Raw genomic sequence first — 17,260 nt, forward strand, 5'->3', positions numbered from 1 at the left:
AGATCTTGGCGGTACATTCGAGACAAAGATGCAGTCACGGATTTATACAGCATCTGGAAATAATTAGCGTTCGTGTCTGTCTCGTATTTACGTTTGAAAACATTCCTTTTTTACTGGTATCAGCAGGAATGAAAAGTGGCCTTACGTTTAGGTGCACATTGTACTTGACACACTTCAAACATGTTTGTGCATATCGAACTCCGAAAACTCGCTCGATGATGGGAATGAGACTGACTCGTTGACACTATAAAAATTACGTGCTTCCTGAATGGCAGATAATCGGCCTTTTACTGAAACAACATTTACTGAAACCCCGCAAGTGCTTAATGTCTTTTGTTGATGGCCATACAGTTGAGCACCCTGCTGCAGTGTTTGCTGTATAGACGGAAAATGCCCTGTCAAGTCTATGCATCAGCAAGGTATATAGCAGCGATTGCCGGAATGCATGTTTGACAATTCGGATCTCATATACGTATTACACCTGCCTCTTGTCGCCTGACCCAGGAAGTATTGCAGTTAAAAGCGGATGAGTTGGTAAGCATAAACCAATTAGCAAAACACCAAACCAACCTTGTTTCCCAAAAACCTTACCGGAATGGCCCTAAGGCAACATTATGGAGTTACAGATTGGTAGTGTTTAAAAGGTTATTTGAATAACTGGTGACCGAATGCTCCCTCCTAGCTTGAAAGCCAACAAGTTTACCCGTACTTCACAGAATTTTGTTCAGTGGACATAAGCTGCAAGCAGGACACCGCGCTTGAGCAAGCCGCGTAGCCATATACTGAGTGACTCAAGGCAACAGATGCCGTCCCAAGAAAACTAGGGGATCGCGACAGAGGTGCGCCTTTGCGATGAAGCTTGAAAAAAAGGGTGCTCACATGTCATCAAAGATATGCAAGAATTACAAGCAGAAATGACGTCTTCAACGCGGTGGTGTGACATTCTCCAGCCCAGTTGTGGAGGAGTGCATAAGGCCAGGAAGAACAATGACTCTTGCACGAGAAGCCGAACTATGTATCTCGTCAAATAAAAGTGACGAACGGGTAGGAGACAGCTCAAGCAGCTACGAAACAGAATTGAGAATTTACCGGTTCGCACACTGCCGCCCAAACTTTTCTAAATGCCCGTAGCCTTCTTTTAGTGAAGAAAACTAAATTACCAGTAGAAAATGTGTACACGTAGTTTCACTTGGGTGTCATTGTTTGGTGCTAAATTAAAGACAGCACATATTTACTTATACCATTGCTGTGACACAGAATTGGAAGAAATTTGCAAAACTCATAAAAGAAGATGTATCACATTTTTAAACCTACAAAACCAACTAATGGGTGCAAACCTCATGAAAAAAGTTCTCTTGATAGCTAAATATCTTAAAACTGGAAATCATAACCTGCCATTGGTGTAGCTATATGTACACTATAGCAACTTCAAATTCTGCGCCGCAGAGTGGCAACACTAGTCAATACAATCAATATGACGTCGCCAAAATGGTCCTCCGTTACAGTTTTGCTTGTGGCCGTACTAAGAGTCGTAGAATCCAGCGTTTATTCGCGTTCTGGCAAGGAAAAGCACATTATTTCGGCGGACTACATTATCTTGATCGGGTCAATGATCGTAGCGATGAAAACACTGAGATCGTCTCTGTGGGCCTGTGCGTACATACAATCGAGCGTGACCAAGACACCGCATCCCATTTCGCTCAATATGACCTGCCTCGTTAGGGAACCAAAAATTGAAGAAGGGTGGTGCTCATGCGGAGCAAGGCTCTAAGAAATGTGCAAGCACCTTGCTGCGGCTTTCAAGTGCTACAAGTATGACGTACAGTTTTAACTGCCACTCCTCGGGCTGCAATAGAGCTTCGCCAGAGCCTTATGAATGAACCTTCCTATTCTATTCGTAGCATGAAAACCCAGTTCTGGATGTTAAATCTCCGGCTGGCTATGCATTTCCGGCTGGTTATGCGCCAGTCATCATATCATCACAATCGTTTAGACCTTGCGATGAAAGTTACCATCCCCCCAAAGAGCAGCCATGGCCCAGGTCTTCCTTTTGTCGTTATTCCGCCCCATTTTTAGTGCCGTTAAACTCGAGAGGCTGACCGCACGTGCCAATAAGACCACTGATGTCCTCTCCGGACTGACGTTCTTAGAACCCTGCGATTTTGACTGTTTCCGCTGATCAGCTCGCCCTCAGCCAGAGGTCGGCATGTCTAGCGCAGACCGTCCAGTGACGAGTGACAATAAGTGTAGAACAGATTCTTCACATCATCCTTTGCGTTGATACTGCGAGACTACTCAAGCCAGCGAATCAGCTTCTGAAATTATTTTCTCCATATCCGCATCAATGGCAAGCGGCCATTGACCTTCTTTCAAGCAAATGCACCACACTGTACGAGATCGAAAGGAGAATATTATTTCTTATTCAACGTGAGAAACTACACCAGCACTACTTCGATGCGTTGGCGTGCCGAGGAGAAACATGCCGTTCTTTCATGCGCCTGCGCGATTCTTCGAAAGTCCCAAAGTCGTCAGGTATGACCGACGTCATCAACGGCACAACCATCCAATCAAGTTTTTTTTCGACATTCCAGCACCGTATCCAACGGCATTCGCACGGCAGCCATTCGAGGTGACCACTATCACGTCCACTTACATACATCGACCTTGGAAGTTGACCCAACAACACTGCAGGTTAGCACCGCTAATATTGCGCCGCCTCAACTTCAGAGGATTGGGAACCATTTCCACGCGACGTCCCGTAATCACACCCAATTGTTCGACATGCAGCGGTCCGAGGATTCGACGTTCACGCCCATCACGCGCGCAAATCCTACAGAGAACGCATTTTGCCGCTTCCAGCACATTGCGACATCCGCAACCTCTACTCGTACTAACAGCAGCCCAAGCGCTCGCCCGCAGAACTGTTCCAGGACGTCAGTGCAAGAACCTTTTGAGTAAGATGCGATGTGCGACGCGCGGATGCGTTTTTTGCCTCTACGAGAAAAGGAAGATGCGATAGAGCTCAATAACCGAAGCATTTCGTCCACAAGCGCCGCTAAAGTGTCTGTCAAGGAAGAAGACGTTGTAACAGCCGAATTTTTATCTCTCCTGAATGACAACGTCAGACCTGAACGAAAGGAGAGACCTGCCATAGTGTAAGCTGAGGTTTCAGTTCGTCTTCGTTCCCGAATTCATGAAGGGTGAAGCGTTAACGGACCTTCATGAAACCAGGAGAGCACCAATCGCGCGTATTCCGCGAGGATGCTCCAAAATGCGACTATGTCTCATTTCGTGTACCTTTAGCCAGAAGATCTGCGCAGCCTTTGCTGAAAATGTTTCCTCATTCCGCGGAGAAAGCCAGGCCTCGTCAATTAGCAGGAGAAACACCTTGTGAGCTAACATCTACGACGAAAATGCGCTAGTCGGTAATAGAGTTAAAGAAGGAAACCCAGGGGAAGCACAAAACCAATATAAGAACAGCGTTCGGCGTCAAGACATTCCAGGTTGCCCGCAGTCATCTTCAGGGCAATCGCAGCCATACTGAAGGACATGAAGTCTTTCGGGGAGCAGATCGCACACTTTAGTTATACTGCGCGTCACGGTGTCGGTGATGGGCTGTCATGAAAGCGGCAGGATGGCGCAAGCACCGCTGGAGAAGGAAAGGGATAGTGTTGGCCGACAGCTGTACAAGGAATGATCTTCTGGACCGTCGAAAATGTGGATTCTATGTTTATTGTTTACGAAGGCTGAACTATCTTTCAGGCCTGGGAGGATGGTTAAATTGGCCGCGGGAGGTTGGCAGCGCCTCAGTGCAAAGGCTCAGAGTTGTAAAGCTTCAAAGAACCGGATGCGTGAGCTTGAGCCTGTCGGAGCACGGAGGAGTTCAAGAAGTGTCCAAGCAAGGCCTAAGCACGTAGTGTTAAGAGGCGCCCGACAGACGCTCAAAGCATTAGATTAATTCCCGGACCTTCTTTTAAAGCGTCATCACGTGAAAAGGAATACGTGCTAGAAGACATTTCCGCAGCTTGGTCGAGAAATGGTACCATGATCATGATGTTTTCAGTTAATGGTGCATGGCCGACAAGAGCGAAGTGCGCCAAACACAAAGGTATTCGATGAGGAGGGAACACAAATAAAATTCGTTAAAGACTATGAGCACGGCTTGTGCAAAGCACCAGGGTGAAGACCAAGAGTGTGTTAAAAGATAAACAAGGTGGCTGGTGTATAGAACCAGGGTAAAACTATAGGCGGTATGAGATCAGTTGTAAGAAGTGAACTCCTGATAGGAACCTAAAGTGGCGCTGAACACAAAAACACGGCATCGTGTCCTAAAAAGTATGACAGATGTAATGGAATATCTTGTCTGTAGAGTTCTCTGGGGTGTTTCCGTCGTGTATTGTCGAGTGTCTTGCATTTAATGAGGATGTGTATCACGGGTAGGCACTTACCACACCTGCCACACAGTGGTCTTGGAGATCCTGTGAGCAGATGCGAGTGCGTTACATGTGTAGTATGGCCTATCCATAACATACCTAAGGTAACTTCAATGTCCGTGTTCTGTCAGTCAGTAGTGTATTGTCCCAAGTGTGGTTTCATTACCTGTAGTTTGTTGTCTGTCTGTTCGCTCCCTTCTGCTTGGCCAGTTTTACGAAGTTGTGTACTGTGTGGCTGGAGGTCTGGAGGTAGTGCTTCCATGTCCACTGCGTTTCCGAGTGCAGCATTGTCGGCCATTTCATCTGCCACTTCACTTCCGACAGTGCCAAAGTGGCCTGGAACCCAACACCCCGTCCCCCAAAGGTGTGAAAAATAAGCTATCATAATAGTTATGGATACAGGATAAACTATATGGTTTTTTTATGACTTTCCGGATGACAATGCACGGGCGATGCTTAACGAAACCGTGTAGATGATGGATTTAGGAAAAGTATTCTTGGAACTTTCGATGACGATAAGGATGACGCAAGCAGGGCGCGCAACAGACCCAGAGACGAAGAAGAAGACGACCAAGCGAGGCGTCAAGATGGCTGCGTGATAGACGGTTCCTTGTACATTGTGTAAATAAATCTGCTTTTCTTACGACGGCCTCCTGCATTCCACAATTATGTTTCCACAATTTTGTTCCACAATTATGTTCAACTATGCGACTTACAACCAAAAAGATGCCATTAGCTTCTGTTGTAAAAATACTTGTCTTTACATTCATGCTTCTAACTACTTCAAAATTGGGACCATGCGCAGCACAAGACACCGAAGTGAACGTTTTAGATGCATCACTGAAAAATTCTGCAGCCCTGAATTCATACTGCAGATACATGAAATGCTGCAAAATCCCACTTATTGGTGTCCTGTACATATTGTATTGTACGGCAGACTAGTGACATGCCATAGGATGAAGATGCCATAATGCTACAAGATCAGTGTGAGATGATTTGAATGTGTCTGAAAAGGAGACCCCATGAATAGTCATCTCGTTCCTCACTCTCTGCGTGAAGGGAGCAGAAATAGATTGGTGATTTAAAAAGAGCCTTGATGCGGGTGCATTATTAAAAACGTGTTTAAAAATATGTTTTTTCTTTGATGAAATTTTAGAGGCATATTACAAGTCAGCATAGGTTCACTGGTGTGATAAGCACCATTTGTCACACTCTACGTAAAGACTCGGTACAGAGCTCGCACAGACTGCGCCACAAGAGAGGCAAAGCCCCAAGTGAAGCACTCTGTCGAGCATTTTAAGTGCTGTTTAACTGGCTGACCCATACACAACACTCTCATAGTCCAATCGAGACCCCACTAGGCTAGTGTAAATACGTAAGAGGAGTTGCTTGTTCGTTCGATAGGAGAGGTGTGACAATATTTTAAGAATTGGGAGAGCCGTTAGACATTTATGTTTCAGTTGTTTATTGTGAGGGATGAACGCAACTTTTTCATGCAACACGACATCTAAAAACGTGTGTTCTTTCCTCACAGGACTCGAAACGCCATTAAGGGTAATGTCTGGGTCCGGATAGATCCCACGCTTCTTAGAGAAGACAACACAACAGCTCTTTTCAGGACTAAGTATAAAACCGTTCTCGTCTTCCCAGCCGACAAGTTTCGTGACACCGCGCTAGACTTGGCATTCGCAGATAGACATATTACATGATTTACAGGATATCTGGACGTCGTGTACATACATGGAATAAGATATTGTAGGTGGCAATGCCTTTCCAAGACAGTTCATCTTAACTATGATGGCCATGCAGCTCAACACTCCCCTTTGAAGCAGGCCATTTTCTTGATTATGTACCTTTGACAGTGCCGAACCAACTCTGACTTGAAAGGTTCACCGACAAATAGCTAGCAAAGGGGTTAAACATATCTCCAAGAACAGTGAATGACTTGCGATCACTAAGGATTCCATAACGCCAAGTTGTGTCATAGGCCCTTTCGAGGTCGAAAAACACAGTTAAACCACACGGTTTGTAAACGAAGGCATCCTTGGTGTATGACTCTAGTGCCACAGGTTGATCGTTTGTGGATCCCCTCCCTAAAGCCGGCCTGGCTGATATCGAGTTGGCCGTTGTACTACAAAAATTTGTGTAAGCCTCCGGCTTCAACAACTGGTGAGGGAAATGGGTTGACTGCTTGCGGGAGAGGAAGGGTACTTATGTACTTTCAAGATTGCTACAACTATGGCATCCCTCCAAGACTTTAAAATGTGCCCCGAAACCTATACCTTGTTGAAAAGAGAGTGTTACAAGAGTGTCTGCGTGTAAGCGCTGTATGATTGTATATGTGAGGTTTTGTGGGCCTGGGGCTGAGGGTTTACACGTGCTAAGATCACTCCTCAGCTCATGAAGTGTGAAATCAGAGTTATAAAAAGTGGCTGATCTGTCATTGTCAAGTAAAAGGCTTCTTTTCGGTCACAAGTTTGTGTTTCATGAAAGTGTTTGTGTAGTGTGCTGAACTAGACACGTGTTGAAAGTGTTGTGCAAGTGTGTAAGCCTGGTATTCAAGTGTGTTCCCTGTTGTGCTGACCAGAGGCAGGCTGTGTGTTTGTTGTCCTTTGAGTTTGTGTATTCGTGTCCTTACTTTTCCTGTGTCTGTGTAGGAGTAATTGATGTTATGATTGAACGCCAACTATCGCGTTTTGCCTCACGGCGCATGCGTTTTCCAAACGCCTTGGCCCGTTTGAACAAGAGGAGGTTTTCCGACGTGGGGTACCGACGAAGGATACCCCACGCCTTCTTCTGAGCCTCTCGCACCCGCCTGCAGTCCTCATTCCACAATGGCCTCCTCTGGTTGCACGGGGCACCAGAGGCTTGGGGGATGGACTTTTCGGCGGCGTCGAGGATGTGCGCTATTAGTAGTTGGGTTGCCTGCTCAACGTGTAGGTGTGTCATGGATGTGCAGTGTAGTTTAGATGAATTTGTAAATGTATTACAGTTAGCTCTTGCTTCATTAAAGCTGTTTTGGGAAGATGGACTGCTCGGGCCCTTACCTATATATGTTAGTGAGGTGGGGAAGTGGTCACTACAATTAGAATCAGTGCCCGCACTCCACTCAAAATATGGAAAGAGAACTGCAGATCCAACAGCCGGGTCAATTTGTAAATAAGTGTTGTGTCCTATATTATATTATGTGTGCTGTTTCTGGTTGAAAGCACATGCTCCCGACGATGTTAAGAATTTCGCAATGAGGCGACCTCGGGCTCGTATACCAGAGATTGAAGAGGTGCTTGTCCGGTACCGGCATGTCTTCACTTCACTCACTTACATTTCAGGGTGCGTAAAGAATTGAACTGTGGCCTCGAAATTTCAGTGATGGTCAGGTGGTTTTTATACTCAGCAATATCTACACGGAAGTCATTTCAACCACATGCCTCTAGTCAGCTTGGGTTGTGTGAGGCTTCTTGCGTTTAACTGGAGCGAAATGGGGAAATGGTAACCGCACATAGTATCTATTGTGCAGAGCCACTATTTAGTAAGGTCATGGTCGGCCCATGTAAGACCTACGATCGAAGCCCCCGCCTCTCATGATGTCCAGGAATACTGGGGTATTCCAACTCGTTGATGAGAGTGACACGAGCAGCTATTACTATCTCATTATTTCTAATGCAGCGTCCGTCAGTGGTAGCCCCAGTCTCGGTGGAGTGAATATAAGTCTTCTGCCACAAGGTGGCAGTCTTCTAAGTACCGTTTTCTTACATCGAGCGCCCACCGGTACCCGACAATGCCCCCTAGAGAACCGCAGCGGTTGCGGTGGTGTTCAGGACACGCGTAGTACGGCACAATATTTATTTTAGAGGGTGCATACCCATCCCGTGTCATAGCGACGTCAGCAAAGCGAATATGAAGCGGTGAAGCCTTGTAACCTTGTGGGACCAGAGACCAGGGGACACGTCGTCGTTGTCGTCGCGTCAAACATGGTCGGGTCTGGCGGCTATGGATCGACTCGTCACAGGCTGGGGACACGGCGTGGGGGGGGACGTCGTCGAGTGCTTATAGTGACGGGGCTGGGGCTCCCCGCAGCGGTTCCCGTACCCTCGAATATTCTGCTGATGCCGATGAGGTACGAAGATGGGGCCAGGATGCAAACGACGAACCAGCACTCCCCACCAAATGACACGTGGCGGCAGAGCCAATGACTCGAACGATGGTTTAAGAATGAGGAATGATCTATGTACAGAGTTTACAAGGCGGCCATAACAGCGCGCGCTGGGACCCAGCCACTTCTTGGACGTCCTAGTCGTCATCTGTGATCAGCCATCGCAGTATGAGGCATTGGCCGCCTAGGTGTTCCTTGAAATGTATAAGGACCTAGAAAGCTACTGCAGTATTGAGGAATGTCGAATTGCGCGTGGGGAATGTCCTGGCGCACAAACACAGCCGCTTGTGCCTCAGCCTTGTTAGACTGGTGTTTACTTCCGGGTGCTCGATGTCGTATTGTCGGTTGGAAATACCATTCATATCCGGAAATGCCAGGTTTATCTCGTCTAGTCTCTTGCAGCGGCAGCCTGGCGGGCCTTCCGCCAGTACACAAGAGCTCATTGAGTTCGTTCGCACACTGTCGTAGTAAGTTGAAATTGCTATGTGAAAGATCCGGAGGGGTGCACGCTGACGACGGCTAACTGGTGAGTTACTATTTATGCGCACTGGTTGTTCGCTGCTGTTTGCCAAAAACTGTGTGATTTGATAGAATAGATGGTTGATTTGCAGCTCGTGTAGTTGCTGTTGTGCCTTTAGAGGCTGGTCAACCCAAGCCTGATGCCACACCGTTATTGTAGTATCCGTTGAATCTTAGTCCGAAGCTAATGTTGTTGACCTGCAACCAAAGGAATGAACTTAATCACCTGGGAAATACGGTCATTCAGGCAATGAAACACCCGTAAATGGGAAGTAAAAGGGAGGGCTCCTACTGTTATGCAGTTATTAAAAGCTTCCACACACCCGCATAAAGGCACGTGAACGCGTCCACACATTCCTTACTTCTCTAACGGGGACATCCATTGGTAGCATAAGGTGTGTTTCTGGTGCCACACAACCCTACCTCAAGCTCCCTGAGGCTGTTGAGAGTCAATTACGATTGTTGTGGCTTGAGTCTGCACAACGAGAGCACGACAGCCTGGCCCGCCGCCTCTAGGTCGATGTGTATGTATATAAGTGCGTCACTGATTAGTTTTTGTTATGGTTATTAGCGCTATCTTCGGTTTCTACCATGAACTTAAGCTGAATTCCCGAGGTAGTGCCGTATGTATGGTTTAATGACCAGGCTCTGACTGCGCCGATCGCTGGACGGGTGAAATGTACGGCCATGTATACAAAACGAACCACAAAATATAGAAGGAGGCTGAAGATGAAACCGCAGAGGTGACTCTGAGAAAACCATAATGGTAAATGGCGGCTCATATGTAGACAAATAATAAATCTCAAAAAAAGGGTGTGGCTACAAGAATGAAAGGCTACATTCAATATTCACTCGAAGGAATAAAAACATATAAAAAGGAGTTCCATGCCATTTGACAATACCAGTGCGCTAGAGCAAAAAGAAGCTGTGCGATATGTTATTCACCACTAGGACCACTGCGGGATATTATTGAACAGAAAATGGCAATTACGGGACTTGGGGGACACGGCGTGAAACAGGAGCCAATGATTCAATACAAAATTCTTCGAGCCGTTGCCGGCACTTTTAAACTGATGAAGACTTCCTCCTGAAAGTCGACACTGTGGTTGCGGCAACAGTGTGCCAGGCACAAAAACACAGCGCGATAAATATTTCAGCCAATCGAGCTCATTCAATTTACACAGAAGATTTTTGTTCCAGTTAATTTGCATGCTCGGTGCGTTTTCACACTAAGCCACTGTGGAAAAAATCACGACGGAGTAAAATTACTGCTGTTATCTTCCTGTGATATTCAAATATTCAATGGAGACAAGAGTTTCAGCGAAGAATGCAAGAGTACTCGAAATGTTTCGCACATTTGTACATATTGAACAGTTGTGAGGAGTGCGCATGAAAATGTAACATTGCAAACATGCATGATTGTTTACAATGAATAATTTTTTTGGAATTGTAACCTGGTCAGTGTTTTTTCGGTTACCGCAAGTTTGGTTCAGAAAGCGAGAATACTCTTTTTCCAATTTTCAACCATAACTTCAACTTCGCACAAGTTTGGCCTTTCGCGCTCACACCAGAAACGTTCACCTGCCCTAACACTTTTATTAAATAAACTGAGAGCTATTACTAAACTTGCTTTAAACGTATTGAATGAAATTAGGTGTGTGAGGTTATTCGAAAAATTTGAAGATTATTCGAATATTAGGTGTCATATTCGCATTTGTTTCGAACACAATGTATTAAAAACATTTGAAATATTTGAGAGGGTACGAGTAATCGGTGATTATCGAATATTTGGATTGATTTGAATGGGGCACACGGCTTTCAACTTCGGAAAAAAGGACAAAACATCGTTTTTTTGAACGCGACATATTCGGTTTCTATGTTTTCTATCCCATGCGTGTGCAAACTGTTTCCGCCGAAACCCATCGCAAAGTGGCATAAAAAATACTTCTGCTAACCGCAGTGACAAAATGTCAGCGCAAAAGGGCGAAGAAACGCAATTTTCGGAGCGCTGTATCTCCGCAATGGTGCCACCGGTACCATTTTGGTACCACTGTATCAGGAAAGCGATCCTCTTTGTGGTCCCGGCCATCTTTTTTATCTTCGTTCAATCACAGACGCACGAATGGTAGAAAAAGACAGACGCACAAACGAAGCCAGAAATAGATTGAAGCCCGAATGGCCTTCCTATCGGCTCGCGCTGAAACGGCCATCTTGATTGGGCGTCGCCGCGGCAATGCAACATGGCGGCCACCTTTCAGAGAAGTCTTTTTAGCTGCTAGCTCGGCAAAGTTTCTGTTCACTCATTTTATCTGCTGTGGTATTCAACGCGGACATCATCAAAATGGGAATGCCTGATATTACCAGCCAGATTACGGGAAGTTGCGTGGATCGAAAGGCGGAGGTCATCGAACGCTTCGTGGTGCGCGTGACTTTACCCCAGATGGTGACACGCGGTGTGCGCGCTTGTGATAGCGGTTCACGAAGTGAACTTTTCGTCTGATTTGCGATGCTTAGACGCTAAAACGGCCGACGCGTTAAAAGCTGCTGCACGCACGGCGTAGCCGCTGCACATCGGAGCGTCGCCTGACTGCGCAATCGGGTACTATTGAGCGCCAGTAGTTGTAATTATTTCCTGCGACGCTAAATTCAATCTTAAAAGCGACCTGAAAGGGCATTTGACTGATAACCAAAGAATGACATGTTGCAGTATACGACCGCCGCGATGCGGGCGAGCCATATCGCTTTATTGCGGAACGTTTCTCGTGCACTCCGAGTACTCATGCAAACAGGTCTGAGCCAGGAATGAAAACGTGTTGACGGCGTGAAAATGTACCTAACTTTCGTAGCATTTAACAAATTGACTTTTTTGGAGGAATTATTAATACCATTGCGTTAATAATGTACCTTACTGTCATCCATTTAACAACTTGAATTTATTAGGGAAACTATTAATTATGATCAATGCATACATCTATAGTTTAGTGCATATTGGTTGTGCTGCGAGGAATATTGGATGCCCTAATGTCAAGAGTACTAAAAAAGTGTGCATGTATTCAAGTTGGGATTACGCAGAATGTTATTACAGTCTTCAAAGTAGCTCGTTTGTATCCTTGTGGTATGTACACTTTTTGCAATGAGCACCTCCGCGTACAAGTACAAAGTTGCTGCCCCAGGCAAAGTTATAATTAAACAAAAAAAAGTCAAAACTCACTTTTCAAATTTAAGTAAAGAAAAAGTGCTTCACTTGTTTCCATGGTCACAACACTGTAAAGGGAAGTTGTCCAGTGCAATACAGCAACCAGCTGACCAACTTTGCGCTGAAAGCTATCTCTCCCGTTTAGTCTGCAACCTGGAGTATGTACTTTTTAGAGAGGAGCTGAAAAAGTATTTTATAAAAAGAAAAAGGCCGCAAAAGGCACTCCAGTTTCACGGCAAGCCATCACATAAGCCCCGTCTTCAAAAAGACACGAAAGGCTGCAACCCTTGCGACTTCTCATGAATGATATTTATGTTGTTACCTCGGAAGCAGTTTTCTCAAACGTCTTTTTGCCACGTACGTCGTTTGTTCTAGTCATTTCTGTGGGACCGCTAAATGTAATATAATTCAGTTCTTTGCGTTACATTCCTTGATGAAATGCTGCGGTCGTGACACTCTTGTATTTCAGGTTTACTTTTTGTGAGTTAATTATTAAAATAGAAGTTTATGGTCTATATGCCTTTTTACAGTCACCACTAAAAAAGTGAGAACCTAAAGATTGTGTTTTATTAAAGGAAATCTGACTGTAACGACCCTGTTCATTTTTTTGGGTATGCAAAGCACTCTGAACAAGTTTTCTATCATGTTTTATAGGCCGCTCAAGCTCGGTACAGAGTGAACAGAAATAAAATAAAAAGTATTTATAATATTACTTTGAAATGTTTATGTTGCTATCACTTAGGCATTTCCAGTTGTGCTTATAGTCATCAAAATATACAAAAAAATAAAAAAATTGGTTATGAAAGCTACGTCCTCCCTAATTATTCGATATTTAATTCGACATTCGATTCGTATTCGATTCGCATTCGAAAAGTTTGATATTCGCACACCCCAAATAAAATGTATCTGAGGGGCGGGGCGCCCCGTTCGCTTTCACTTTGGCCGTTTAAAGACAGCCGCAACGTCCAGTGTTTCAAACGACTCGTCTTTGGTGGCGGCCTAGGACGACTGGATTTCATGTTTTTTTTATTTATTTATTTATTTAAAATACCTTACAGACCCCTGTTCACGGCATTGAGTAAGGGGGGTAACAAAGGAAAAAGTTACAGATCAATCATCACAAAATCACGAGTTTAAAAAAACATCAGAACAACTTATGACAAGGTTCGCAATACACGTGCAAGTTCGAAAACGATAACAAGAAAAGGAAAAGTCAATATCATATCGCACACACGTAAACTGCGCACAAACATTGCAAGTATACTGAACGCTAACACGCTAGTAGGTAAACAGGAGAACAACCAAAGATACCGAAATATGAGCAGACGAATTGCACCAATCAATTTCTGTAGTCTCGAGTATGCACAACGGAAAGATAACAGGAAAAAACGCAGAACAATACTTGCGCACGTAAAGAGACATTGTCGGCATGAAATGTTCGTACTCAGGCACAAAGTGCGACACTGGCAAAAAAAAAGAAAGAAAGAAAAATAGAAAGCCCAAGCTAAGACAGGTTGTTTTGGTCTTCCAGCAGAGAAAAAAAAAATTGGAAGATTAAAAAAGGGATACAGGACATGGCAGAAAAAAAATGCGAAAACCGTGACAAGACCTTGTTGTAAAAAGTGAGTGAGCAGTAATTGACGGAAAGTATTGTTGTCTGATACTGATGCGATGCTGTCTGGAAGATCATTCGACAAACGTATGGCGCGAGGGAGAGCAGATGAGTTGAACGAATCAGTTGAGCCATATAACCGCGTGAAACTGAGGTGATTATGCAACCTACGTGAAGTAACGGAAGGAACATCAAGGTGAAGTGGGGTTTGTCTATTGCTGTATACGTATTTGTGAAAGAGGCAGAGAAGGCAAATGTCGCGGCGAGTGCTGAGCGGTTGAAGTGAAAGGTTGTGCTTAATTTGAGTTACGCTGCTGTGGTAGTCATGATTGCGTGAAATGAAACGGGCCGCCCTATTCTGAATCGCTTCTAGCCTATTAATTAAGTAGTTGTGGGGAGGGGACCATTTAGAAGCGGCAAATTCTAGCTGTGGGCGGACGAAGGTTTGATACGCTACTTGACGGACGTGAGGGAGACAGCTATGTAAATTACGGCGAAGATATCCTAAAGATTTGGAAGCTTTTGCGCTTATGGTGGCAATGTGGTGAGACCAGGAGAGATTGGGAGTGAGATAGATTCCAAGGTACTTATAGGAAGATGCCTGTGACAGAGGGTGGTTATTGATAGTATAGCGATAGTTATAAATGTTTTGCTTGCGCGTAAAGGAGATTATTTGGCATTTTTCCTTATTCAGTGACATTAGCCATTTTTTACACAAGTGATTAATTTGATGAAGGTCGTTTTGCAGTGCTAAGTGGTCATCGGGGGAGGATATAGGACGATAAATTATGCAATCGTCTGCAAAAATTCGCATGCAGGATGAAACGTTGCTTGGCAGATCATTTATATAGATTAAGAACAATAGAGGGCCGAGAACGCACCCTTGTGGAACGCCAGAAGTTACTGGGGAAAGAGGGGAGGGGGAATTGTTAATTACAGTAAACTGCTGTCGAAATGAAAGAAAGTTACGAAGCCAAGATAGGGTTAAAGAGTCCAATCGGAGGGCAGATAATTTAGAAATTAGACGGAAATGCGCTACACGATCGAAGGCTTTGGAAAAATCGAGAAAAATACAGTCAGTCTGGAGGTTATTGTTCATGTTGGAGTGCAATTCTGTTGTTAGTTCTAGCAGCTGCGTTTCGCAAGATAAACCTTTCCTAAATCCGTGTTGGTTGTGAAAGAAGAACTTATTAGATTATAAGTGTCGGAACACATGCGAAGCAATTATATGTTCAAGAATTTTGCAGCAAATACAAGTTAGAGAAATTGGACGGTAACTTTCGGGTGAGTGCTTATTACCAGATTTAAAAACAGGCACTATTTTACGAATTTTTATGTCGGAGGGGAGTTGACCTGTCGCTAAGGATTGCTTGAAAAGGTGATACAAAATGTTAACAGAAACAGAGGCGGTGTTTTTAAGAATTTTAGAATTTATATTGTGAATACCTGCTGAAGTGGAGAGTTTGAGGTTATTAACTAGATGTGAAATACCTTCGGCAGTTATTTCAGTTGGTTGCATGTATGCGGTGTCAAGTTCTGGAACGTGTGGTACGTTAGTATGGTCTTCGAGGGTAAAAACAGATGAGCAAAATGCGTTAAATGCTGATGTGCAATGACTATCTGAGAGGGGAACATAGTCATCGCCTAGCAGGGATATTTCTTGGCCATCATGTTCAGGGGAAATAAGGGACCAGAACTTTTTAGAATTTGATTTCAAAACTGACGGTAAATCGACAGAGTAATATTTATGTTTAGCAGCCTGTACGGAGGAACAGTAGTTTTTCATGAAGTTTCTATATGCTTGCCATGCAGAAGGCGTGTCATGGCATTTAGCTGCGCGGTATAAACGTTTCTTTTTATTTCTAAGCTGCCGGAGAGATTTCGCGAACCAGGGGTTCGATTTATCATTTTTTACTTGATGAGAGGCACATACTGACTAGTCAAAGCACATAATTTATCTCTGTACAGCACCCAATTATCATTTACTGAACGATGGTCGAAAAATGGTAGGAATGTGTCAGTGTAAAATGTTTCGAGTTCGGCGTTATTTTGGTTGTAGTTGGCTTTGCTATAATCGCGAATTTTTTTGTGGTCAGTACCGGAGAACGGTAGCTGAATGTTGAGGGTTACTTGAAGGAGGCTGTGGTCGCTGAAACCATCTATGTGCTATACGGGACCTACCGTTTCAGAAGCCGTCGTAAGAATTAGGTCGAGGATGTTTGAACCGCGCGTAGGTTGATTCACTATTTGAAATAAGTTAAAATCTAAGGCAAGATTGATGAATTCTGTAGAAGAGCTGCAAGAGGAAGACAACTGATTCCAATCTATTGCGGGAAAATTGAAGTCACCGAAAATGTAAATGGAACCGGAGCGACATAACTTCGTGGCCTCGGTTAATCTACTGCGCAAGTCGTCAACAAATTAATGGCTACAATCAGGTGGACGGTAGCAATTGCCGATAAGTAAGGTGGTGAACTTGATAACACAGGCTACCCAGATAATTTCTATGCCAGAGTGTGCATTTATTGCTTATGATTGCACAGTCTTTTTTATTGCAAAAAGTACACCTCCGCCACGTCGATTTTTTACGGTCGTTTCGGTAAATGTGGAGTTCTTTATGATCAGGAAAAATTTCATTATCAGTGATATCAGGGTAAAGCCATGTTTCGGTAAGGGCAAGAATGTCGCATTCACTGTCGTCTAGGAACGAAAAGACTAGTTCCCGTTTCGGCATTAGACTACGAATATTAGTAGATGATATCGATAACGTTGGAATGGTTTGAAGTGAAATTTCATTCGGATCTTGCATGCACTTGTTCAGATCTAGCTATCTACTTGTTAGTACAACTGCATCAGTGTTGATGTCATAGACGTAAGTTTTTTTATCAATGTGCAGGCGGTCAGCTTTTACTATGAATGGCTTGTTTTGGGTCTTGGAAAACCCCACCAATTTGCGCCTAGCCTGTCGCGTCGCCAGCGAAAAATCTTCGCCCATGGAAAAAGTCGTTCCTTTTAGTTTTTTTGCAGAGGACAATATCTGTTGTTTTTCTTTGAAGAAAGTTAGTTTTGCGATAATGGGTCTAGTTTTACCCTCTGTAAACTTGCCGAGCCTGTGGACGCGTTCAAACTGCTGACTGGTCGTCTGAACTTCCAGTCGTTCAGAGCAGAAGGTAATTATTTTCTCCTCTGCCTCGTCCCATTCCTCCGCATCGCTATCGTCAATCCCAAAGAAAAGAAGATTTGAACGACGTTGCCTATTTTCAGCATCGTCACATCTAGAAGTGATTTCAGTCTGCCGATTGGACACTTTACGCAGAGCATTTTCACTGGGTCCTTCGCTGTTCTTT

The sequence above is a fragment of the Haemaphysalis longicornis genome, unplaced genomic scaffold (assembly GCF_048455015.1).
Source record: "Haemaphysalis longicornis isolate Haplotype H1 unplaced genomic scaffold, Haemaphysalis longicornis Haplotype H1 scaffold_13, whole genome shotgun sequence".
NCBI classification, from domain to species: Eukaryota; Metazoa; Arthropoda; class Arachnida; order Ixodida; family Ixodidae; genus Haemaphysalis; species Haemaphysalis longicornis.